Consider the following 27,121-nt stretch of genomic DNA (forward strand, 5'->3'; position numbering starts at 1 on the left):
ATGGGAATTGTAGTCCATGGACATCTGGAGGACCACAGGTTGACTACCCCTGCATTAGAGCATCTTATTGTTCCACACACGCATCCTGCCCCGAAGTGAGGAGGGGTAAGCACTTCAGAGAACAATCTGGACTTTTTTCCGGTATACCCTAGCAATTCTATTATCAACATTTCAAATTTCTCTTTTAATTCCAGCAGGCAACTCAAGAGTGAATCTCTTGTGGAACCACAGAGCAAAATGAAGGGATTCTTTTCCCCATCTGCAGAAACTTGACTCAGAGAATCTCTCTTTTGCAACTCTTACATTCTTGACTTAAGCCCTGAAAACTCACATCCTAGACACAACTGGCCTTGAAAACAACAGAGCTGTCTGAAGTCAAGCCTGTGGAAAGAAACTCTCACCCTTCTCAAATTCTAACTGGAACCTGCAAGGTTTAGACACCAGAAAGACAACACTCCCTGCAACATGTATCCCTGCCAGGGCGGAGAAGAGACAAATCATGTATTCGCTGCCAATGACAGAAAGAATGCAGATGAAATTACTCCCTTGGATTTTGCTGAAGGAAACGTGAAGGTTAAACGAACGCACACAAATATTGTTTTCAGACCACAGAGGCGCGGCCAGAGAAATGGCCACTTCACAACAGCTCTGGCTAGAGCAGAAATAAATAGATGAAATTGTACAATGGGTGGGAGATTTATCCCCCAACCAACCTCGCCCCCTTAACTGCATATCACTAAAAGCACGCCGATAGAGCTGGGACACCAAAAGGGTAGCCACTGTCAGGACGTGGCTAAGGGCGGGGGAGAAAGAAGGGGTCACAGCCCTAAGGAAGAGACAGAGGATTCCCAAAGAATTCCGAAAGCAGCTTACAAACACCTTTCCCTTCCTCTCCCCACAACAGACACCTTTTGAGGCAGGAGGGGCAGAGAGCTCTAAGAGAACTGCTCTGGGAGAATAGCTCTAACAGAACTGTGACTAGCCCAAGGTCACCCAGCTGACTGCATATAGAGGAGGAGTTTAAATAGCTACCTAAAATGTGACAAAAACAGAAGCATCGTAGTTGTACAAATTTACTACAAAGACCCACTATAATTATATCCAAGAATATTTTTACAGCGGATCATTAACAATCAAGTAAGCAGATCTTCGCAAGGAGTGATGTGATGTCTGAATGCACTGTGACACAGAACTCATGCTGCAAGAAAAATCTGCTTAGATCATTTCCACACTGGAGGCTTCCTGCTGGAATTTGAGATGGGGCAACCCTCCTGCTCCCGCACGGGGAGCATTTGGCCCGGTTAGCCTTATTCACCCCCATTTGTGCTCCCGCATAGGAGCCAGGGCAGCAAAGTTCCCAGTGCAAAAATGGGCTGACTGGGTTTTCCACTCTGACCAATCCATACAAGCAGAGTGTGGCTTCTAGAATTGCTCCATGCATTCGACAGCTGGGTTCATTCCAGTGGGTTTCCCTAGCAAACCCATGACCAGACTCAAGACTTACATACTGAAGTTTCCATTGAACTTGCTGATTCGGATGTTCAGACAACTGGTGGTGGATGTTTCTGTGAAAAAGAAACTGCTTCCGATTTTCAGTAAGCCCTGCTCAATTCACGACACAACCCTTTTCAAAAGAGGGAAGTAGGATTATATGCTCGCAGTTTGGGGGGCAACACGGTACTGGGGGCCCGGCCACAGATTATGTACAGAGGTGGGACCTCGCGCACTTTCAAAGCCATCCAAGGCAAAGAAACGGCTAGCAAAAGACAAGCTATCAGAAACAGGGGTGGCTTTCTCAGGTGGCCAAGACCACCTCAGGCTGCAATGGCCCAAAATGCATCAAGTTGGCCTTCGGGACTCTCTTCATCAAGAGCTCAGGTGCATGAAGCCTGTCCCCACCTGTTCGACTTACGGTGGCCCTGCAGGGTTTTCCAGGCAAGAGACGTTCAGAGGAGGTTGGCCATTGCCTGCCCTTCGTAGCAACCCTGGACTTTTTTGGTGGTCTCCCATCCCAATGCTAACTGTCTCAACCCTGCTTCGCTTCCAAGATCAGGACCGATTGAACATAGGTGGCTTCAGAAGAGGGGCTAGGCCTATTCACGGTGCTAAGAGGTAACAAAAGGGACAGGCGTTAGTTGGGTCCCTGTTTCTTGGCTTCTAATGCAAATGGTTGACCACCATATGAAACAGGAGGCTGCGCAAGGTGGACCACTGGCCCAATCGAGAAGGCCTCTTGGTGTTTTTGGATCTTATCTGCAATTGGATCATTCACATGTTCCTGATCCACACAGGCAGCAAAGCCCACCTCCATCTTCTGGGGCAACTGCTGAGAAGGCGACATTTCTCTAGGACCGTTTATGCACTGGGAACTTCACTGCCCCACCCCCCTGTCAGGAACACAAATCGGGGGTGGATGAGGTGCACTAGGCCAAATGCTCTCCCTTGTGGGTGCAGGAAGAGGTGGGGCAGCCTGCCTCAACTAAAACTCCAGCCTGCAGCTTGGCATGAAACCTCCAGTGCATAAATGGTCTAAGGAAGGCACCAATTCTTAAACGGCATCACCTCCAAACTGGGTTGCATGTTCCTAACAGGGAGTTCCGGAGGGAATGGGATTCTCTCCGAGCTGGTCTTTCATGCCCTGAACTGCCTTGGGCAAGCTTCCAGTTCTGATTCAGAACAATGAGAATGCTTCAGCTTAGCTGTTACTAGTTTGCATGACGCTGCTTTAAACAAAAAGCTTATGTCCAAATTCCCCAGATCTGTGATTTCCATTATGGCCGCCCCAAAACAATTCACTGAAATTGAGTCCACATGGTACGGGGTAACCAAAAGGCCAATCATGACCGGGATAGCATTGCCCTGACACAGACCAGAAATGAAGTGTGGAGAGGAGTACAAGAATGTGGAGCCAAATAATTTTCTGAAGGCCAAAATGAAGGAAAGCAGATCCCAAAGAAGGCATCCATTTTGCCTTCCACCTCACTGCCCTCACATTACAAACATATCTGTTTTGAAACATCTGCCCTCATTCAGTTTCAAAAGGACTGGAAGAAACTTGTGCATCATCTCCAAGCCCCTGGGCTCATGGGAACTATAGTCCATGGCCATCTTGAGAGTTTCAGTTTGGCCATCCATGATCCACCCCAGAGTCATGGAGTTAGCATCCACTGTTCTATCCCAGCTCATCAGCTCCAGGATCTTCCCAGCTTAGGACAGCTGGATGCCAACTCTGACCCAGGTGGAAGATGCTCTAAAAGTCTGATTTCAGGTATTGGAAGCTGTTCTCAGTGAACACCAATGGCTTTGTTCAAGCACTTGTTCAGATGGATTTTACCTCCCCCCCCCCCCCCCCGTGCCCTCAAAAGCCTTGACAAATCTTCAGGCAACTCCAAAATTAATTATATCTTTAAAATTCTTTGAGCACCATGTGCTTTCCCCCACCCCAAAAAAAGGCCCATTTCAAGAGGTTTTCAACATGTTCGTTAGAGCTTTTCACCCCCTCTGGGTCTTTAAGGTTAACCTTCCCTAAACGGTGCTGCAGAAAAGCCAAATTCACTCTGTACCAGGGGTAGTCAAACTGCGGCCCTCCAGATGTCCACGGACTACATTTCCCACGAGCCCCTGCCAGCGGATGCTGGCAGGGGCTTGTGGGAATTGTAGTCCGTGGACTTCTGGAGGGCCGCAGTTTGACTACCCCTGCTCTGTAGGATCAAAGACCATCCTCTGCCTTTGTCCTCTGGAACAGTCAAAAAAACTCTGGGCAGTTTGAAAAAAGATAAATCGCTGGGTGAAATAATAAGTTCTCTTTATAAAGACTAGAAAGACAAAAGCTGCACAGGTTGGCAAGAACACCACTTCTCACCACTTCCACTGGTCGTGGCCAGTTATTACCCCAATTAAAGTTAACCCCTACAGCAGGCTGTCTCAGCCAGGATTTCATGAAACCCTGGAGTAGCTTGATGGCCCTGGAAGAGTTTCCCGAAGGGGTGGGAGTTGATTAAATATATTTTTAAAATTTGTTACACATTTATCAGGGGATGTTAACCGTCCCCCCCTCCCAAAATGGCCAATGATGGGCCTGGAGGGTGGGGAGGGGGGGCCTAGGTGGGTCCCACAGCTATGCTTTCCAACCAATTCTCCATGCTAATAACAAGTATTAGTCTAAGAAGGAAAGAAGAAGCCAATAATGCCATTCTGCCAAAAGGTTTTTGGAGGCTCACAATACAAATGCAATCTGAAGGAGAGAGATCAGAGGCTGATCTAGGCTGGACTACTGTAACACGCTGGATGGTCTTGACCTGGAAACTGCAACTGGTACAAACTGCAGGTGTACAGGTTCTTACTAGGACTCTGTGGAGGACCCATACGCAGGGCCTGTAAGACGGAGCTCTTCCGCCAGGCATATGGTTGAGGCCAGGGCAGCTCTCCCACTAATCCATCAGAGGATCCCCTCCAATATTGAGATCTCTAACATCGAGATCATTGGTAGATCTATTGTATTGGTGCCACCCTCTTCTGAATATTATTCTCTCCACCAGGCTGAACTAAGATCAGAATTGTGACCACCACCGCTATATGTTATATGTAACTTTGGCTGATGTTAATTGGGGTTATTATGGGGATTTTATTGTGTTTTAACTATTTATGTTGTAAACCGCCCTGAGACCTACTGGGAGAAGGGCGGTCTAAAAATTAAATAATAATAATAATAATAATAATAATAATAATAATAATAATAATAATAATAATAATAATAATAATAATAATCTTTCCTCCAACAGGTACACTGGCTACTGGTTGAATTCTGGATCAAATGCGAGGCTCTGGCCTTTAAGGCCTTACATGATTTGGGCCTCTTGTATGTATCGGACCTCTTCTCCCCATATACCCCCAGAAGAGCATTAAGATCTTTTTTATGCTAATAGGTTGGTAGTTCCTGGCCCCACCATGGTGGCAGAAACCTAGGCCCAGGTGGAGCCATCAAACTTCCATAGGGCCTGCAAAACGGCACTATTCTATCAGGCGTATGGTTGAGGCCAGGACATCTGTTGGGTCCCTCCTCTGAACACCCCCCCCAAGGCCTGGGGTCAGTGTAGTCCAGGGGTAGTCAAACTGCGGCCCTCCAGATGTCCATGGACATCTGAAGGGCCGCAGTTTGACTACCCCTGGTGTAGTCCATCAAGTTTGACAGGAAGGGAGATGAGTATTGTGGGCTTGTATTTTAACTCTGATGTAAACCACAAGCTGGCTGGAGCAGGACTGGCAGTCAACAAATACAATGAATGAACGAACGAACGAATGAATGAATCATAGAATCACAGAATCATAGTTAGAAGGGGCCATACAGGCCATCTAGTCCAACCCCCTGCTCAACGCAGGATCAGCCCAAAGCATCTTAAAGCAAATGAATGGATGGATGGATGGATGGATGGATGGATGGATGAATGAATATTAATCTATACATTATTCAATCGCCCCTTGTTTAATCATTAAATCCTCCAGTTAGCAGATTTCAGAGAACCTTTCTGATGTTTGTCAGGACCTAGGAAAGACCCAGAGTGGGGATACCCCTTGGGTTGGCACTCAAAAACACCAGAGACCTGGGCACCCATAGCGGTGAGCATTTCAACACGAAGCCAGCCCCACTGAATGGTTCAGATTTTCTTAAAATAATACAACACACATGCTCGCACATCCCACGTCCCATTTACTGCTCTCCCCTAGGACTCGTCAGCAATTTTTTCCCCCCTGCCAGCTGTAAGAACAAGCCAGAGATTAAGTGGGATCATCCCATTTGACTAAGAATTCAATGCAGTGTTGGAGAGGGTAATCCAACCTGACAGAAGGGATCGTCTTGTATAATCCCTGCCTCTCTTGCTGATTAAGCAGCAAGAACCAGGGCCAAGTCCATTAAAGCAGCAATTAGAGGCAGAAAAGCCGCCCGGGGTTTCCCACCTTCTCTTGAAGTCATTTGGTTTCAAAGGTCTCCGGATGACCCAATAAAGAGTCGTGACATTACAGGGGTTGCAAGGCCGACTGGATTCAAGGGGACGTATTTCTGTGTATGCACGCTCATGACTGGATTGTGAAGTGTCCTCCAATTCTGTTTTAACGTTCAAAAGGATGGGCTCCTTCGTAGCAGCACGTAGGGCAGACAAACCGACAGCTGTTTTACCCCACATCTGGGCAGCAAGATCTTGGTTTCTGCTTGGCAGGAGGATGGGCAACCAAGCTGACACAGGGTGAGAGCAGCTTGGGAGAGTTTGGCTGTCTGAGAAGGCTCTCTGGAAGCCAATGAGTTCTAGAGCAGCTGTCTCCAGAGCTGCCTGATCCGTGAGGCATGGGAGGCGTGTTGCCTAGAGCTGGGGTAGTCAACCTGTGGTCCTCCAGATGTCCGTGGACTACAATTCCCATGAGGCCCTGCCAGCGTTTGCTGGCAGGGGCTCATGGGAATTGTAGTCCATGGACATCTGGAGGACCACAGGTTGACTACCCCTGGCCTAGAGCCCATAAGACTTACGGGGGCCCATGAAAACGTCTTAAGTTCTTTTAAGATCAGAAGGAGGAAAATGAACTCGGGGTGGGGGAGAGAAGAACAAGAACAACTTTCTTCTTGTACTCAGCTTTTTGCTAACTGAAGGGGCCTCAAAGCAGCGTACGATCACTTACCCTTGTTCATGAAACCCTAGTTGAGAAAGCCTGACATATAGGGTCGTATCACCCGGTAAATGTTTAACAAATTTAAAAAATATATTTAAAATATATAAAAACATTAACTCCCACCCATTCAGGTAGCCCTTACTGGGTAACCAAGAAACCCCAGAGGTTCACAAAAGCCTGATTTAGGTTCATCATCCCATGCTTGGCTTGACTCATCAAGACCTCCCGGACTCTGATTGCAAAATTTAAAAGTTTTTCCCTCTTCTTTATTATGTGAATCTTGTGACTGGGGTGGAGGGGGCAGTTGGCTCACAGGTAAGGTTAAGTTATTTATAGTTGCGGTCCCCAACCTTTCTCAGGTCAGGGACCGCCTCCGGAGTGAGGGAAGAGCCGACAGCCTGGGTGCTGCGAAAACGCGCACGCGCAATTGCCGCACATGCGTGTTTTCGCCACCAGGTGGCGCTAACGTGCATGCTCGGCAACAGCGCGCATGCGCGTTTGCGTCACCGCCATGCCGGCGACTGCGCCTGCCTCTTCCCTTCCTTCTTGCTGCCGGCGGGGGAAGGCAGGCGTGGCTGGCGGCGGCCCGGTACCGTGGCCTTTGCAGCCCACCACCCAGCCGCGGACCAGGGGTTGATGACCCCTGATTTATAGTGTCCCATCCACATCCACAGCAGTATATAAACGGCAAGAATTCACAGATATGATTAAACTTGGGACACAGAGGAGGGAGGAAGTGAAGTGTGACTCCCAACAGACCATCAGATTTAAAAAAATGATTGCCAAACAACGAACATATCTTGGTTAGCTCACCAGCTGAGATCCCAGAGGAAACCTTGTCAACCTGTTTGAAACAAAGAGTTACTTCAATTAGTGAAATATTACCAACCGACAGGGCAAATTCCAAAAATACCTTATTGCAATTGCAGTCATTCCGTGGCATGCATGTTTAACTCCTTCGTGGACTTGGATTTAATTTAATCCAGCAGTCTTCAAACCTAGCAGTGAGGAGCCAGACGCTGCATAAAGAATTTCAATCGTAGACAGCTTATCAGAGGGTTTTAGGGCCGACTTGCCTTCCCACATCCAGCTACCATGGTTTAGGAGTTAGGGTACTGGTCTCTGTTTTGGGAGATGCTGATGAAGAACAAACCAAAACAGAAGCGGGGGGGGGGGCAAACCCTAAGAAACCACCCAACTAACAAATCTTTAAAACATATTAAAAGTAATTAATTTTCACCCATTCAGGAAACCCTTCCAGGGCCGTTAAGAAACCTCAGAGTTTCATGAAACCCTGGTTGAGAAAGCCTGGTCTAAGGTCACTTAAGCAAGGCTTCAAGGCTGAATGGAAACTCGAACCATGGATTGTCCCCAGATCCTGGTCCATCCCTAACCACTAATTTAAAAAAATAACCCACATGACCATCAGGGAAAAATTTTAAAAATAAACATTTCACAGTCCTTCCTGAGAAGCAACCAAAGAAGACACCCTGTGGACAGCCACCTGCAGCCTGTTGTTGTTGTTGTTATTGTTGTTGTTGTTGTTGTTGTTATTATTATTTAATTTTTAGACCACCCTTCTCCAAATAGGTCTCAGGGCGGTTTACAACATAAACAGTTAAAACACAATAAAATCCCCATTAAAACCCCAATTTACGTCAAACAACATGTCACATATATAAGCGGTGGTGGTCACAATTCTAATCGTATTTACCCGACTTCCCAGTTCAGCCTGGTGGGGAGAATAATATTCAGAAAAGGGGTGGGGCCAATGCAATAGATCTAACAATGATCTCGATGTTAGAGATCTCAATATTGTAGGGGATCCCCCGATGGATTAATGGAGAGGGAGGCATCAAATGTCACCCCCAAATTCCTGGCAACTGGTGCAGGTGTTAGTTGCACCCCGTCCAGGCATGGGAGGCGCACTTCCTGGTACTGCCCTCTTCTGCCTGGCCACAGGACCTCCGTCTTGGGGAGGTTGAGTTTCAGGTGACTCTGCCTGAGCCATCCAGCTACCGCTTCCAAACAGCTGGCAAATGTATCCGGGGTGGAGTCTAGCCAGCTGTCCATTAGGAAGTAGAGCTGGGCGTCATCCGCATATTGGAGACATCCCAGCCCATAGTCCTGAACCAGCTGGGCTAGAGGGCGCATATAGATGTTAAAAAGTGTGGGGGAGAGTATCATCCCCTGCGGAACCCCACAAGGGAGCTCACAAGAGCTCGACATACTCTCCCCCATCGCAACCCTCTGCGTCCGGTTCTGGAGAAAGGAGGCCAGCCATTGAAGCGCAGTCCCCCTTATTCCAACTCCAGCGAGGCGGTGTACCAATAACTCGTGGTCGACCGCATCAAATGCGGCTGACAGGTCTAGAAGCACGAGAATGGCGGAGCCGCCCCGATCCAGCTGTTCCACAAAGCAGACTACAAATACTCGAAGAGGTGACCCGTCAGACTGACCTGGTCCCGAGACACGAAGGTCCCAAAACACAAAGACATGTCCAAAGCCAACATCTTCAAACAAACCCAGAAACAGATCGATGGCCAGGAGAAAAAACATTCTACATCACAGCAATATGAATAACGTGGGTAGTAAAGCAACTCGGGAGGAGGGATCCAAGGGGGAGAAGTGTCTAAAAGCGTCATGAGAACCAAAGATCTCACATAGACCCAGGAGTTCCTTCCCTCCGGCTCTGAAATGGAGAGGAAAGCCTCCCATTTGCTTCCAAGGTCAGAGCCGGGTTTGTTTGTTCTTGGGAAGGGGGTACGTGTGTAAGGTCATTTCTGAGCCAAGGAAAGCTGAATTCTCAACCACCTTGGCATAATTCCTCTCTTCCTGGTTTCAGCCATGTGGTTTTGCTGGCAGAGTCGAAGGGGAAGGGGCTCTGACAAACAAATATATGCAATCGATCTGTCCGAAAGGAATACCAAGCCCCCCAACTGAACTGTTACAAAGAAAGCTCAACCAAAGGAGTATGAATTTGTTCTGAATTTGAAAATGACCATAATAGTCGGACTCCTTTAACTGATGGTAACGCCTCGGATCCTGTGAAGTGCTTCCAGTTGGGCTTCGCTGGCCACGCAAGCTGATTTCCCGTGGTCAGTTGTAGCCAAGAGCCTACATAGAGGATATCTGACCCCGTAGCTTTTTCCCATCCGCACAAGACATCTATTGTGCTTGCAGTTCTGCAGAGGACCCAGCTTGAGGTCCGCAGCAGCATCATAAGCCTGCACAGAAATTGACCAACGTACGGCCAGATCCCATTGGCCAGATCCAGTCAGTTTAAAGTGAAACTGACCAATAGGATACAAGGCTTCACATCCAGCGCAAAGAGATTGCGGGGCCCCACGTCTGCCTGCTCTATTTGTCCGTTTCTCATTGAGCTCTTAGCCAAGAAATTCCAACACGCTCCCCTCTATTGCCCCCCCACATGCACACACACACACACGCACACACACAACATATCCTTTTTCTCCCCGCTTTGGAACATGAGCTTAGCAGACAGAGAAATGCCTTCCTGCAGGCAAGAATGAACAATCTCTCTCAATTACAGAGACATGTGTGGGCTACGAGCTGTTCTCCAAACATAAAAGGGAAAAGGGAATTTGCTATCCTTATATTAACATGCTAAAACAAGCCAACCTGCAGATGGATGGGATCAAAGGGCCTTATCTGAGTCACCTCAAAATTAATCCCCCTCCGGGGATGCTGTTCCCTGCTGGGTGTTTCTCCCCCTTCGAGAAGAGCTTCAAGCTCACCCAGATTTCATACAGATGTGGCCCCCCCTCCCCAAGGAGGCCACAACTCTTCCTTTTATTCGGACTTTGTCCAAAACACACGGACCCCCCTCCCCCCCCAGTTCTTTCAGGTCCTCGGCTTATTTCTAAAACAGTATGTTTTGTCCAGAGCTGATTTTACAAATCTGATCTTCCTTGAAAAATAAGCCATTTTTGGACAAAAAAAAGGTGATAATTCGCACTACAGACAGACTCGTTCTACAGGGCTGCCCTTGGAGGCTGTCTAAAACAGGGGTAGTCAACCTGTGGTCCTCCAGATGTCCATGGACTACAATTCCCATGAGCCCCTGCCAGCAAATGCTGGCAGGGGCTCATGGGAATTGTGGTCCATGAACATCTGGAGGACCACAGGTTGGCTACCCCTGGTCTAAAAGATTCAGGTAGAAGAATAGCTGGGTTTTTTAATGCCCTGCCTTTCACTGCCTGAAAGAGACCCAAATCAGCTTACAAGCACCTTTCCCTGTCTTTTCCCACAACCCACACCTTGTGAAGTAAGTGGGGCTGAGAGAACTGAGGCCTGGCTCACCTGCTTTCTAAAACCACTTGCTGAAAAAGATGTCAGCAACTCACTGGGTTGCCAGCTCTGAGTTGGGAGATCCCTGGAGATTTTGTGGGTGGAGCCTGTGGAAGGCAGGTTTGAGGGGGGAGGGACTTCAATGGAGTTTAATGCCATCACATTCACTTTTCAAAGCAGCCATTTCCTCTAGGACCGTTTATGCACTGAAAGTTTCATGCCAGGCTGCAGGCTGGAGTTTTAGTCGTGGCAGGTTATCCCACCTCTTCCTGCACCCACATGGGGGAGCACTTGGCCTGGTGCACCTCATCCGCCCCTGCACAGGAGCTGGGGCAGTGAAGTTCCCAGTGCATAAACAGTCTAGGTGAGCTGATCGAGATCAAAAAATAGGCCAATGATGGTCCTGGAGGGTGTGGGATGGGGAGAGGCCCAGGTGGGCGTATGCACAACTCTGCCTCCTAATCATATTCTGCACCTCTTCTGGGGTTTCTCAAAGCCTGAAGAATCTTCCAGGGGTTTCTCAACGGTAAAAAAAAAGTTGAGAAAAGTTGTCCTGGAGTCAGGAGATCATGGAAAGAAACCCAACATGTGGCCATAGGTTTATTGCCCACGATTCATGTTTCTTGTCTGATTAAAAGCTCTGCAGAATTGGGGAGCTTAAAACAAGTGGAGCGCGCGCACACACACATGCACACACAAAAATCTCTGTGAAAAACATCTCTGCCAAAATATTTGCTTCTGTTTATTTTATAAAGCCTGTGCTGAGCAAGGTCTTTTGGATCCATACGTTGAGAGCACAAGGAAGGGTGCATTCTAGAAAAGGCACAGATTGTCTGGTTTGAATTCCTGCATGGAGATAGCCTACAAGTTCCCAGCTTTGTTCTGGAGACCAACAATATCCCCCACTACACCCCAAGCGCTCTAATTAGAGCCTTTCTCTTCCGGAGACCATGCACACAGGAATACGCTGGCTCCGAAATGGACCAAGGCCATGATCTTCCGTCGCGCAGACAGCGGAACGGCCATTCCAGGCCTGTAGAATGCAAAGCCTGTCGGCACTCTGGCGTCTACCGGCAAACGGCTCACATTGTTGGCAAGCCTTTCCCACAGTTGGATGCAGACTTCTGAGGCACATCAGAGACTGGAGACCTTCCGCATTACTTGATAGACTAGTGGCCCGAATCACTATTCACCAACTGCCCCAGTTGATTGGAGCTATACCCATTAACGCCATGAATGTATTTTAGACAGCCCCTAGTTGTGCCCAGTCTTCATTCACTGCGGCATTTTCCTGCCAAGCCTGGATAAGGAGGGTGCCATAACCCTATGGTTTACAGAGCGCTTGGCTTCAGGCAGTGTGCAAATCCAAACCAGAAACCCCACAGTTAAGAGTCTGGGAGGAAGGCTGCAAGGAAGAAGAGCTGAGATGTTTATTTGTATCCCGCTTTGTACTACTCAATGTAGCCTCAGAGCAGCTCATGATGGCCTACCTTTCCTCTCCCCACAACAGACAACCTGTGAGGTAGGTGAGGCTGAGAGAGCTCTGAGAGAACTGTGCCTAGCCCAAGATGACAGCTGGCTGCATGTGGAGGAGTGGGGAATCAAACCCAGCTCTCCAGATTAGAGGCTGCTGCTCTTAACCAAGCTGGCTACACCAAGCTGGCTCTCTTGGTAGCAGAGTTTCCGCATTAGGTTGCTCAGGTTGGTTTTGTGAAAGTAAGCATCTGAGGACTACTTAAGATCATAAACATGTAAACCAGGAATCCCAAACCTTTTCGATCCTGTGGGAGCTTCTAGAATTATGTAAGCTCAGTCACAAAATGGCTGCCACTGGAGGCGGACTCAGCCACAAAGCCTCAGTGGAGGATGGGATATAAATTGAATGAATGAATGAATGAATGAATGAATGAATGAATGAATGAATGAATGAAATGCATTTTGCTTTCAATCGTATTGTGAAGATCCTGGTGGCGCCAGCTGCTGCCAAAGCAGCACTTTTAAAGATCTGCACAGGCAACCAAATCGCCACTTGGAAGACTTGTTGGGTGAAAGCTCTACCCGGCCCCACCCACTTTGTGGGCACCAGGAAAGGTACTGGCAGGCACTAGGGCACCACGTTGGGGACCCCGGATACAGACATGATTTGCATCACAATACGCTTGACCATATGCAATGACCTGAGGGTCTACCATGGGGTGTGGAAAGGGAGCAAAGAGAGAGAAAAGGAAGAAATGTTAAGAAGGACCTGCCATGGTGTAGATAGGAAAGTGCGAATACTGGTGGGCAACCTGAAGGGAGGGGGACGAGTTCACAGAGAAAAGGTCACAAAAAAAACACAGAGTTGAACACTGAATTATCAAAAGGCCTTTCCACAAGTTACACAGAGGTGCAAACCTTCCTGAATCAGTATCAGTAATAATAATAAGAAGAAGAAGAGTTAGTTCTTATATGCCGGATTTCTCTATCCGAAGTAGGCTCAAAGCAGCTTCAAATCGCCTTCCCATTCCTCTCCCCACCACAGACACCCTGTGGGGTGGGTGAGGCTCGATCAGAACAGTTTTATCAGTGCCGTGGCAAGCCCAAGGTCACCCAGCTGGCTGCATGTGGGGGAGTGCAGAATCGAACCCGGCATGCCAGATTAGAAGTCCGCACTCCTAACCACTGCACCAAACTAGCTCTCAGTAAAGATATATAAAAGTGGACCTCCAAAAGATTTGATCTGCAACCCCTGAGCTATCTGATGGCCATGACCGGGCTTACATGTTCATTTTGGGATTATAATGATGGGGCTGTAATGCAAGCTTCCCATAAACTTCAGACTTTGCCATTAAAATGTTAAAATAAGCAACCCACGATAAAAGACGCAGAACATCTGAACCTCATAAAACGTAATGGACCGCTTACTCGTTCAAGGAGACGAAAGAATGTCGAGAAGAAACAGCACACATGAGTCAAACCCCAAATACCATTTTTGACTTATCACTTTGGTAAACAAAACCTTAAAGCCAGGTTACGTCACCGAGGACATGATTCCTGCTCTGTTTCACAGTAAGCCCATTCTCATGAAGAAATTAAGGAGGCAAAACGTTATGGTCTGTGGAACTGGGCAAGATAATATCAGCTCTGCAGACAACGTCCCCTGACAAGACAGGAACAATTCCCTGGAAAACATATTGGGGGCAAGTTCCTCCCCAAGCCAGGCAGAGTTCTTCCACCGATCCCTTTGCTGTAGAAATAATGGAGCACGCACTATCGAACCAATCTCAAAGAAGTTTACAGAACAATATTATTGCATGCGAATAATAAGAAAATTCATCAATAACCCGCCAATCATTTGTTCGATGATATGCCAGGCTTGTTAGACAGTATCGGGTACAGGATTCTCCAACACAGTACTTGTATTATTATTATTATTATTATTATTATTATTATTATTATTATTATTATTATTATTATTATTATTATTATTATTATTATTATTATATGTTGGATATTGTTACCCTGCATATAAGAGGATCCCAGAAGGAAAGGGTTAAGAGAATTCTCAGACAGGTATATTTGGTAGTTGGCCCCTCCCTCTCATTGATTAGATAGTGATCCTCTTCGGACATTGTTTGCTTCTTTCTTTTTCTTCTAATCTCTTCTTCTCTCACTTACCTAGTCTTGGAGCTGTAGCCACTTAACCTTTTTTGAAGTTAATCTCCTCACAAAAAATTACATCATGTAAGATGTGCTTCTATTTTTGTAAATAAAAATTATTTCTCTTGTTACCACTGGAATCAGATCATCTTTGTCATTTGTTTGAACATCTTTTTTCTCTTAACCGGGTTAATGCATCAAGATTCTGCGTTTCCAAGATAAATTATATATATATTTTCATTTAACCCAATAAAACATAGGAATAGACGTTGAGACAAGAATTAGTTCAGCAGCACCCAGAATTCTTCTTTTATTATTGTTATTCCCTCTCACCACTGTAAACCCAAAACGGTTGATATCATTTCCCTCTCTTCTATTGTATCTATACCATGACACTCCAATTGGCTGTTCTAAATCAATGGAAGACTTTAATGGTTTTAACTATGGGTTTTATTCTAATCTTTATCTTGTAAACTGCGGTGAGCCTAAGGGAATGGCGGTATAAAAGTATTATTATTATTATTATTATTATTATTATTATTATTATTATTATTATTATGTCTTTCATATGCATTGGACCGATGGGGCTTGATTTGCCTCCTGGTTTGGTCCTCCAACATAAAAATAACAGATCAAAGTCATCCACAACAACAGTGGTTGCCGGGCCGCGAAGGCCTTGGTGCCGGGCCGCGGCTCCTTCTTCCCCCCCCAAGCGAGAAGCTCACCAAGCCGCGAGCAAATCAGCTGCCAAAGCAGCCGATTAGCTCGCGGCCCGGCAAGCTTCTCGCTGGGGGGGGGAGGGAAGAGAAGCTTGCCGAGCCGTAAGCTAATGGCCGCTTTGGCGGCCGATTTGCTGGCGGCCCGGAGGGGCCGGCAGGGGGATCCACGGCCACCGGCATGGCATGGCAGCAGCGCAAACGTGTGCGGACAACAACTCTTTGACAACAACTCTTTGAGTGCGATTCTCTAACCAATTCCCTATCCACCTAACTTGACAACAACTCTTTGACAACAACTCTTTGAGTGCTATTCTCTAACCAATTCCCTATCCACCTAACTATCTGAAAATCCAGATTGCAGTCCTTCAACTTACCCATCAAAACATCATGGGGAACCTTATCAAAAGCTTTTCTAAAATCCAAGTAAACAACATCCACCGAATTTCCACAATCCAGCAAACCTGTCACTTGGTCAAAAAAGGAAACCAGGTTGGTCTGAAAGGACCTGTTGGAGATAAATCCATGCTGACTTCCTTGGATCACCAAATTGTCCTCCAAATGTTTGCAGATCACTCCCTTTAATATCTGTTCCATTATCTTACCCACAACAGAGGTCAGACTCACTGGTCTGTAGTTTCCTGGGTCACCCTTCCTCCCTTTTTTCCCCCTTTTGCTCCTTTGGAAATATTTTGGAGCAGGGGTAGTCAACCTGTGGTCCTCCAGATGTTCATGGACTACAATTCCCATGAGCCCCTGCCAGCAAATGCTGGCAGGGGCTCATGGGAATTGTAGTCCATGAACATCTGGAGGACCACAGGTTGACTCCCCCTGTTTTGGAGGATATGTTAGAATCATAGAATCATGTTAAAAAGCACCGGGCCGAGCACCGAGCCCTGAGGTACCCCGCTACTCACCTCCCTCCCTTAATAGCAGTCCTTTCTGGTTTCCTAACCAAGCAGCACAGGAATCACAAATTCAAAGGATAGAGATTGGGAAATCCAGTATGACGTCTATACCAAAAGTTTTAGTGCCTCCCAACAGGGTCTCTTATCTTTTCAGATTGGGTTACCAGATGGCAGAGTCCTCAGGGGACATCAGGATCACATCCGCAGAAGAACCAATGTGCAAGAATCCATGCAAGGAGAGAAACAGCTATGCTTGGAAAATGAGAATTCCAGCAGTATTACAGAAGCAGATGACCCATGTCTCCTTATAGATCAGGGGTAGTCAAACTGCGGCCCTCCAGATGTCCATGGACTACAATTCCCAGGAGCCCCTGCCAGCATTTGCTGGCAGGGACTCATGGGAATTGTAGTCCATGAACATCTGGAGGACCACAGGTTGACTACCCCTGGTCTAGATCATCAAGGAGGGAACATACAGAACCTGAACTTTCCAGACTTGAGAAAATGAGGCTTTGGAAGAACACCATTATCCCAAGCGTTGAAGAAGACCTCCAGAGTATTTGAAAGACTATATTCGAAGGATGACTTAAATAAACAACAACAAAACTTAAAGGGTGAGGGATGTAGTAAACTAGACAGTAAAGAGTTAACTAAAGCCTTATTAGGAGTGGAGGGAAACTCCACCCCTCAATTCCTTGCTTTCATTTTTCCTAAATTAGTTGGAGCTAGGTTGCAAACAAGGAAGTTGTGTTCTGCAGCTCCTGTGAGTATCTAGATTTATTGATTACAAAACAGGTATACACCTGCCTCTCTAGCCTAATTAGTCAAGCCGGTTAACGGTGGTTAACCGATTGCATCTCCTGCTTCCGGCAACCAGATCTCCCTTTTCCTAGGAATTCAATATTGACATTGAAACCCAGCCAACCCACTCAGTTTGCAGAGACCCCACAGATGTCTTGTGTCCAGATGTACCTGCATTCCCCCCTTCCCACCCAGGGCAACCTGCTCAGGGTGCAATCGATTCAACCGTTGCCAAGGCAACAAGGAAGCCCTCAGTATCTTCAAAGGACGTCCAATGAGCCTAGGACCTGACCTCAGGGTGTCTCTTGGCCTTTTATTTCAGGTATACACAGCATCGTACTGTGTAGTACTTAATAGCAGTCCTTTCTGGTTTCCTAACCAAGCAGCACAGGAATCACAAAGAGAAGAAGGGTAGAAAGAAGAACACCTTTTTAGATCTGCAGGTTCCTGAGACCAGTATGCTGGGAGCTCATTTCAGCTCTTCATTGTGACCCCAGCTCTAAGGTACAGCGGGCCCAAACTGAATTGAAAAACCTGCAGAAACCCTCAACTTATATACACAACAGAAGAAAAGGATCTTCCCGCCAGTACATGCTACTGGCCCGTTTCCTTTTAAACTGACTGGATACGGCAGATGAGATCTGACCTCTCACTGGCCAATTGCATACTCAGGGCCATTCCGCACGACTTAAATGTAGCAGAAGTTTTACCTTTGGTAAACGCTACTAATTCAAGGTTCCGCATGACGTCGCACACAATCTGCAACACGCCTGCAACACTCCCGCAAAAAGCGCTTCGTTGTAGCACTTTTCGGGAAATCGGGAAAAGTGGATTCCCCCTGAGAAAACCGCTACACTTCTGCACACAAGCTGCAACACATCAGCGAAAGGCATGTGCGTTCTCAATGTAGTGGTAGAAAGAAAGCCCCTCCGCCGCTCTCGCCTCCGAACTTCCGGCAAAGCGATCGCCTTTTTTTCCCCCCTTAGACGGGGAAAGCAACGAACGAGCGAGGCTTCTCAGAGGCTTCTCCGGCTAAAGTCCCTCCACAGAAGTGATTAAAAGTTAAACAAAGCTCCCTACAGCAAGTGTATTTAAAGTTTCCAAGCACAATACAGCTCCTTGTTCGACACTGCCCATAATTTTGGCCACAAATCTCGCCCATGGGAGGGGGGGGGTTAACTTGAGGAGCCTGTAAACAATTAAGTGCCAGCTCCTATGCCTGCGGAAAAGGTCTTTCTGATACACTGAAGGAACGAATATGCGTTGCTACAGGTGTTTTCGGGTTTTTAAAAAAGAGTTCTTAAAGGGAAACACGAACACAACAGGTAATTGGCTGTTAAGGGCGGGAGGAAGTGTGGAAAAATATCACCTCCCCTATTGCAATTTCAATGAGACCTGAAACTTGTGCGTTACGAGATCAGCACTAGTGGGAGAGCCTTTTTTCACTAGAAATGGCTGTGTGCATTACCGTGATCTGCCACTTTTGCATGCAGCGCTTTTCAATAGCGCACGGATTTAGCCACATTGACCTTTGTGCGAAATGGCCCTAAGAATTACCATCCTGACTCAGACCTCAAGCTCAGTCCTTGGCAGGTCTACAGACATAACAGATCTTTCGACTTTTCCTTGAGTATTTATAGTTTTACTGAACTGATGCTTCTGCATAGCTGCATCTCATCCCAGAAGGAGACCACAATGGAGACGGATGTCTCAGTCATTCCATGTGGAAGAAGGAGAGCATTTTTGTACCCCGCTTTTCACTACCCAAAGGAGTCTCCAAGCAGCTTACAAAAAACTTTCCCTTTGTCTCCCTACAGCAGACACCCTATGAGGGAGGTGGCGCTGAAAGAGCTCTGAGAGAATTGTGACTAGCCCAAGGTCACCCAGCAGGCCTCATGAGTCTCAAAGCAGCTTACAATCACCTTCCCTTCCTTTCCCCATAACAAACACCCTATCAGGTAAGTGGGGCTGAGAGCTCCAAGAGAACTGCTCTGCAAGAACAGCTCTGTGAATGGTCCAAGGTCACCCAGCTGGCGGCATGTGGAGGAGCAGTGGGGAATCAAACCCAGTTCTCCAGATTAGAGGCTGCTGCTCTTAACCATGACACCAAGTTGGCTTTCCATGCAGTAAACCCTGCAAGCTCTCAGTAATAAAGGAAACTAGGGATGCCAGTCTCCAGGTGGGACCTGGGGGTCCCCAGGAATTACATCTCATCTCCAGACTACAGTGATCAGTTCCCCTTGGGGAAATGGATGCTTTGGAGGGGGGACTTTCTTGCAATGTACCCTACTGAATCTCCAATCTGACCCCACTCCCATTTCTTGCTGGTGACGACCTCCCAACATGTAACAGACCCACAGGTAAGTTGTTTAAGTCAACGAGTAAGTCCCAATTTTCTCTTCAGAATGCCCCAAATTTTAACTACCAAGCTGGAAAGATTCAATAAGATTTACATTTCTGTAACAAGCAATATTGACAGAACTTCACCAGACCTCCCTCCCCAACAGGCTTACTCCATCATGTAAGAATCTCCATCAACAGAACAAAGGAATTTGTTAAAAGCATCTGTCTGCTAGGCACATGACCTCAGCAAGGCCTGGACAATCTCTCCTGCATTCTGCCAGAGGTACACAAGCGAACTATCACAGCAGTGCCGGGCAGAGAAGAAAATGCAATGCTAAATCCATGGGGGGATATGGACACTTTATTAGGACACCAGCATGGTACAACAGAACCAAAACACTCACCCAGGCTAACAATGGATCTTCTCACCAGTGCGGGCTATTAGTCATTTTCAGTTTAAACCAGGGGTAGTCAAACTGCGGCCCTCCAGATGTCCATGGACTACAATTCCCAGAAGCCCCTGCCAGCATTCGCTGGCAGGGGCTTCTGGGAATGGTAGTCCATGGACATCTGGAGGGCCGCAGTTTGACTACCCCTGGTTTAAACTGACTGGATCTGACCTGTGCTTTGGTCAATTACACCGTAAACACCGACCCTGCCTTGGACCTCAATCTGGGCCCTCGGAACTCATGGGATGACCTCTTAGCAGTCACCTTTGCTCAGCCTCACAGGGTTGCCCATTTCCAGGTGGTAGTTGGAGGTCTCCCAGAATTACAACTGGTCTGCAGGTTGCAGACCAGGTTACAACTGGTCTCCAGGTCCTGCATAGTGCCAGGGGTTGGACTAGATTAACGATCCTCAACCTGTGGGCCGCGGACCACATGTGGTCCTTCGACTAATTGGAGGTGGGCCGCGAAGGACGCCTTCTCCCCCCCCCCCGGCCCTTTACTTCATCCCCCCCGGCCCTTTACAACACACTTCGGGTGTCATTGTCTCCCATCACTCCCAGATGGGACTATCTCGTTGCAGAGAAACAAGCTCAGGGTTCCCATTGATTTGTCATTGTCACGAGTTAAAATTTCCATGAAAATAAAATGTTCCTTGTGTTCATTGTTGTGGCGTGTCTGTAGCTTATTTTGAAGGGATGTTTAAACATTACCATAGCAATCAGAGCGCGTTAGGGCAGTGGTTGAGAGTAAACTATCCCCCCCCCCACCGGGCCTCAGTAAAAGGCATTGAGTGGTCCCCGGTGATAAAAAGGTTGGGGACCACTGGACTAGATGACCCAGGAGATCTCTTCCAACTCTATTATTCTGTGATTCTATGAGAAAGGGGCTGCTTTGGAAGGTGGACTTTATAGCACTCTCTCGCACTAAGGTCCCTCCTTTCCCCAGACTCCACCTTTTCTAGGCTCTCTGTCATTTGGAGACGAGCTGAATTTCCAGGCAATCCCCACGTCCCACCTGGGAGCTGGCATCCATAAGGAAACTCCATGCGGCCCTTAATTATTGAAGGCATTTTTATGTTGCCTTTCTCCTTCCCAACTTGTCAGGTTGGGTTTTTACACTCTTCTCAAACAAATATATTAAAGACGCACATCTATTTTTAAAATCTCATTTGTTTGAAGATCGTACATCACACGCCTGAAATAGCATTTCTGCCACAACGTTCTGGACCAGGGGTAGTCAAACTGCGGCCCTCCAGATGTCCATGGACTACAATTCCCAGAAGCCCCTGCCAGCATTCGCTGGCAGGGGCTTCTGGGAATTGTAGTCCATGGACATCTGGAGGGCCGCAGTTTGACTACCCCTGTTCTGGACCTTCGGATGATGTCTTCAGAACGTGAAACTTTTCATAACGCTGCATCCCCACAGAGAAAAAGAGGCCAGTTGCTGAATTTCTTTGTCGTACGGTTATTAATATCACAGGAATCCAGCAAGAAAAAGAAATCTCCTCTCAGGAAAGACACCACGTGCCATCTAGAGTTCATTATTGCAAAAGACATACTTCTGCTAATTATTCATATGTGCCATGAAACCAGGTAGGGTTACCAGTTCTGGGTGGGAAATACTTGGGAGGCATTTGGCAGGGGGTGGGATTTGGAGCATGGAGAGACCTCAGGGGAATATAATGCTATGGAATCCACACATACCTGCCCCCCAAGCAGTCATTATTTCCAGGAAAATAATTCCAGGAGATCACCAGGTCCCACCTGGAGTCTGGCATCCCAAAAACCAGGCTTTGTAAAAGAAATAATACTAGGCCTTGTGGAATATATGATGCTCTTTCTACAGTCCTGCCAAGGACGGAGTTTGAGGTCGGAGGCAGGATCGTAGCTTTCAGTGTAATCGGCCAATGAGCTGCTAGATCCAGTCAGTTTAAACTGAAACTGACCAATAGCATGCCCTGGTGGGAAGACCCACCATTGTTTGCTTGGGTATATAAGTGGGGGTGTTTTTTTTTTGGGGGGGGGGTAGTTTGGTTCAGTTCGGGTCAGTTCAGTGGCTTCTTGGGACATGCTGAGATCCTAATAAAGAGCTCAAATCACTATCATTGTCTGTGTCTACCTCCGAACCTACAGATTTAACATTTGAGAACCTTATGCCTCTGGTTAAGCGTGGCAGCCACTAATCTAGAGAACTGGGTTTGATTCCCCACTCCTTCTCCACATGCAGCCAGCTGGGTGACCTTGGGCCAACCACAGTTCTCTCAACCTCACCTACATCACAGGGTGCCTGTTTTGGAGAAAGGAAGGGAAGGTGATTACAAGCCACTTGGAGAATCTGTAGGGTACTAAAAAGCAGAGCAAAACAAAAAAAACCAGCTCTTCTTCATTTCCATATCAAAATTGACATCCTTGATATAGTCGAAATGCAGTTATACTTTACCAGGCATTCACACTATGCTAGTCAGTGTCCTTTTGCTCACTGACGTTTTTCTTTTAAGTTTGTCCTCGCCCTTGTTTGTCTTCTCTGTCGTTAACCTGATTGGCTGAGGCATCCCACATAATTTGGCTTACGGGGAGGGGTGGGTCCCAGGCCATTGTCTGCAAAAATCAAATCAAAAGGGACAGCACAACCCTGAGGGCAAGCAAGCCCGAGGCTAGCAGGGGCTGAAAGAAAGAGACAGTGATAACAGAGGGGAAAAGGTAAATAAAACAAGGAAGACATACAAAAGTCCCTTTTAAATAGCCTTGATTGGCAGGAGCTAAGAGAGTCACTGTGTTGGCTCCGCTAACAAAACCTTCAGGTTTTAAGCTCAACATCTGATACTTGCACAAGAACAATGCTATTGAAGGGGAACACCTGTACCTTTTTCTTTTTCTTAACTATGGCAAGAAAGGAGGAGATCAGAAACACTCTCAATACTTGAGGACTGGCATTCCTTTGGCCAGGCTTGTATGTCTAATAAAATATGGGGGACAGCCAACATTGGCCTTTGAGGTATCAGATCTCCTTTTCTGGGGGATTGCTTTATTTGGAGACTAGTATTAAAGCCCATTTCTAAAAATGGGCTGATGAAGGGCAGGGTAGGGCGATGGAGAGGCGCGGGCGGCCACTTCCTCCATCACGTGGGTTTGGCGCGAGGGGGGGAAGGCCGGGGTGATGGGGGGGAGACCAGGTGCCACGGCGCAGGCGTGGAGCTCTGCACATGCATTGTGGGGTTGGGTGGACAGCGGCCACAACGACGCAAGCGAGGAGATCTGCGCATGCGTGTAAGCGGTCGTCGTCGGGGCAGTGATTGCAGCGCCTCTGCAGGCCTCCGGGCTCGGGCCTGCACCCAAGTGGAGAGGATGGGTGTCCCAGCAGCCAAGCACAGTGAGTAGGGGCCAGGGAGAAGGGCGAGCGGGTAGGAAAAGGGACGGGCAGGGTGGGAAGAGGGACGGCTGGGGTCGCGGCAGGGGAAACACGCGGGTGAGCAGTCACACTGCGTGCGGGCATCCAAGGCGACGGGTGGGCCGTGGTGTTGGCCGGGGAGGGTCGCATGTTTGAGGGGGGGTGTCGGGCATTCGGCGGGCAGGGTGTCCTTGTGGGCGCCGTGTGCGGGGCTGGAGGGTATGCGCCATCCCCAGGGAAGCCTTCGCGGGGCAAAGCCTTCCTGGGGCTGGCGTGGCGTGGCGCAAGGGTCCGTCCGGGTTGGGCCGGCTTGGGGGGTGGCTGCTGGGCGGGAAAGGAGCAGGGCTACTGCGTCCCTGCTCCTTTCCCCAGGGGAAGGGGATTGGGGGCGGGAAAGGCCGAGGGACGCTGCGTCTTTGACACGGCATCCTTCGGCCTCTCCCTAAGGGGAGGAGAAGTCACTGCGAGGACTCACCGCCTCGGAGGTCTTTTCCGTGTGAGCGGCCACTCCCCTGGCGGCCGAGGCGAGGCTGGGCCAAGCAGCCAATAAGGAGCCGTGCTTCACGCGGCTCCCAATTGGCCGGTTGGCCATTGAGTGCCACTCAAAGGGGCTTCACGGCTCCTGATTCACCCCTCCGAGTTTTTATCACGGACAGGGCCCGCCCTAACTCCTTCCCATTCACTCTTTCGGTTTTATTTTATCTGCTCCACAGGAGCGGTCAAAGATGAGAGAAAAGCCCGCCCATCATTATTAAAGATTGTGTGAATCTGAAAAACATCAGCTTAAATTTCCCAAAGCACACGTTAAAAGGTGGGCAAAGTCCGAGTCCAGTGGCACCTTTAAGGCTCACGATGTTTAATTCAAGGTATGCATTTCCCCCAACACACATACATAAGACTCTGAAAGCAGGAAGATGGAGCCATCTTTGGTAGATGTAGCAAGAGTAAGTTTCTTATGGAATTACACCAGAGCAATAGAAATAAAATACAAAATATATGTGGGCACGCCGCGGTGAATAAGAGGAAGTAGGATACAACAAATACCTGGTATAACTGAACACATAATAAACAGGGAAAATACATTGTTTAAAAAATGGGGTGGGAGAGGGCCAAGCACTTTCTTTTCAGGAATGAAATCTGGAATCGGCCAAAGAAAACTGAATTAGCCCCTCTGCAAGACACTCAACCTAAAGTTATGGATTTTTAAAAATATTGTCCCTTAGGCAGGCATGAGAGAAAGGTCATCAGAGATTCACACCCCTCTAGCAACAAAGCAAGGCACCCTGTCACAATCTACTCGGTTCATGTTTATCGGTCACATCCGTGTTCCATTTATTTTTGGTAGCTTGGGTCTGGTACACACATTAGCCAGACAACATGGAAGGAACCATGGCAGCTCAGTTCTCTGCTGCTCTCGCTGAGCAGAAAAATGAGATAAGTCCTGGATATAGGCTGACACCCTAGTCCAGGGGTAGTCAAACTGCGGCCCTCCAGATGTCCATGGACTGCATTCGCTGGCAGGGGCTCCTGGGAATTGTAGTCCATGGACATCTGGAGGGCCGCAGTTTGACTACCACTGCCCTAGTCAATTTGCTTAGAAATACATCTCTAAATGCATGCTTTATTCCTTCACCAAAAATAACAGGACTGATTTAACTTTGGATGGATTACATCCAGGCTATGGAAATGCTAAAAACGCACATCCTAAGAATGTTTTGTGACAGGACTGGGCAATCTACATTAAATAACACCCAGCAACGAAGCTGGGTTGCTATCTGCACGGTTATTCCTTTTCATCATAGGTTCATGACACACGACCATATTTATTTACAATCATACTATTTTCCACCCCATCTCTTGCAACTCAGCACAGATTGCGTCATTCACGGTTCTCAAAGTGAGAGAGAAAGAACTTTTCCACTCTCACCCCTATTACCCGAATGGGCAGAAGATTCAGGCCAGACAAAAGGAAGCACTTCTTGGCTCCATGACAATGGCCCTGCGGAATTCACAGCCACAAGGTGTAGTGACAGCAATTCGATTCAGGTGGGTAGCCATTTTAGTCTGAAGCAGCAGGACAAAAGATGAGGGAAGTGGCACCTTTAAGGCCAAAAAGGTTTTGTGCCTGGTACAAGCTTTCATATTCACGCACACCTGTCCATGCTTCAGGCTATACCTTGTGGCTGTGAATTTCACAGGTCCGTTGTCATGGAGACAAGAAGTGCTTCCTTTTGTCTGGCCTGAATCTTCTTGTATTATGTGTGGGAGTGGAAAAGTTCTTTCTCTCTTCCTTTGATGTCCATGGTTGGTCGGCATTCGTTGCATGAGCCCCTGCCAGTACGATAGCGCTGGCAGGGGCTCATGGTCATTGTAGTCCATGGACATCTGGAAAGACATAGTTTGGCCACCTCAGTTTGGCCATCTCTTCCCAGTATGGGGTTATCAGAAATCGGCTGCAATTTGCAATACAATCACACGCACACACAGAAGTCATGTACTACGCATGCTGAGGGTCAAAGGAGGATAACAACTCACTGCCCCGAGGTGCTTTCAAAATAAACAGTCATAGCAGAAAACACAACAGAACACACAGCAGCGATAAAGGAGGGGGACCAAGAAGGAGCTAGAGCAAACGTTCATGGTTATAAGATGGACTTCAATAAGATGGATAATATTCTTTAGTGAAACTAAGCCAGTGCATGAGAGCAATACTCAACCAGTGTGAATGCCTGCTCTGATCTGGACTTGCATAAGGAAAGGGTACAGAGGAGAGCAACGAAGACGATCTGGGGCCAAGGGACCAAGCCCTATGAAGATAGGTTGAGGGACTTGGGAATGTTCAGCCTGGAGAAAAGGAGGTTGAGAGGGGACATGATAGCCCTCTTTAAGTATTTGAAAGGTTGTCACTTGGAGGAGGGCAGGATGCTGTTTCTGCTGGCTGCAGAGGAGAGGACACGCAGTAATGGGTTTAAACTTCAAGTACAACGATATAGGCTAGATATCAGGAAAAAAATTTTCACAGTCGGAGTAGTTCAGCAGTGGAATAGGCTGCCTAAGGAGGTGGTGAGCTCCCCCTCACTGGCAGTCTCCAAGCAAAGGTTGGATGCACACTTTTCTTGGATACTCTTTCCTGATCCTGCGTTGAGCAGAGGGTTGGACTAGATGGCCTTTGTGGCCCCTTCCAACACTATGATTCTATGGTTCTATGATTATTATTCTTTATGATGATAAAAGTATGAACTTCCTGGCATTTAGTGGCCCATACATTCAAAGGCCAGATTTGGAACCATTTCTATATAATTATATGCTGAATTTTTTAGGAGCCAGAAGGATTTTGAGAGGAGGCCGATTTGCTTTCTCCTCCTGACACAACTGGTGTGTGCGGTGTGGTGTGGTGATTACTCACAGTCAGAGTAGTTCTGCAATAGTTCAGAGGAAAAAAATGGCGATCGCTTCGCCGGAAGTTCGGAGGAGAGAGCCAGGGGGAGGGACTTGGCTGGAACCGCAACAATGAGAGCGCACAGGTCTTTTTCGCTACTGTTGCAGATTGTTTGCAAGAGTGTAGTGCTTTTTGGAGGGTGAATCCACTTTTCTGGATTCCCCTTTAAGCCCTACGACGAATCCTGTTTCAGGAGTGTGGCAGATTGTGTGCGACGTCGTGCATAACTGCAAATGAGTAGCGTTTACAATTTGCAAGACTTTTGCAACATTGAAGTCGTGCGGAATAGACCAGAGACATGGAAGCACACATTTGTCCGAGCCATGGAAAGAGACAGAGAGCTACAGAGATACACAGAGAGGTAATAAAGATGACCTCGAGACAGGAAACATTAGAGATTAGCTGTTATTCTCCCCTGTGGAGAGAGAGGCAAAGACGTTGAGCGAGTGAAAAGCTCTGTGACATAAC

The 27,121-nt window shown here is 47.6% G+C and overlaps 1 protein-coding gene across 9 annotated transcripts in view; it reads right to left on the reverse strand.

Moving 5' to 3' along the window:
* Window positions 1-27,121, reverse strand: part of TNS3 (tensin 3) — a 258,750-nt gene that overhangs the window by 182,150 nt on the left and 49,479 nt on the right. Inside the window, exon 2 of one of the 9 annotated variants that reach the window (XM_077303202.1) lies at window positions 7,474-7,504. The exons of the other annotated variants lie outside the window; for them this stretch is intronic. The gene's annotated coding sequence lies outside the window, so the exon portion shown is untranslated. The remainder of the gene's footprint in view (window positions 1-7,473; window positions 7,505-27,121) is intronic. 9 annotated transcript variants of the gene reach the window in all.

This window comes from Paroedura picta, chromosome 11, assembly GCF_049243985.1.
Source record: "Paroedura picta isolate Pp20150507F chromosome 11, Ppicta_v3.0, whole genome shotgun sequence".
NCBI lineage: Eukaryota > Metazoa > Chordata > Lepidosauria > Squamata > Gekkonidae > Paroedura > Paroedura picta.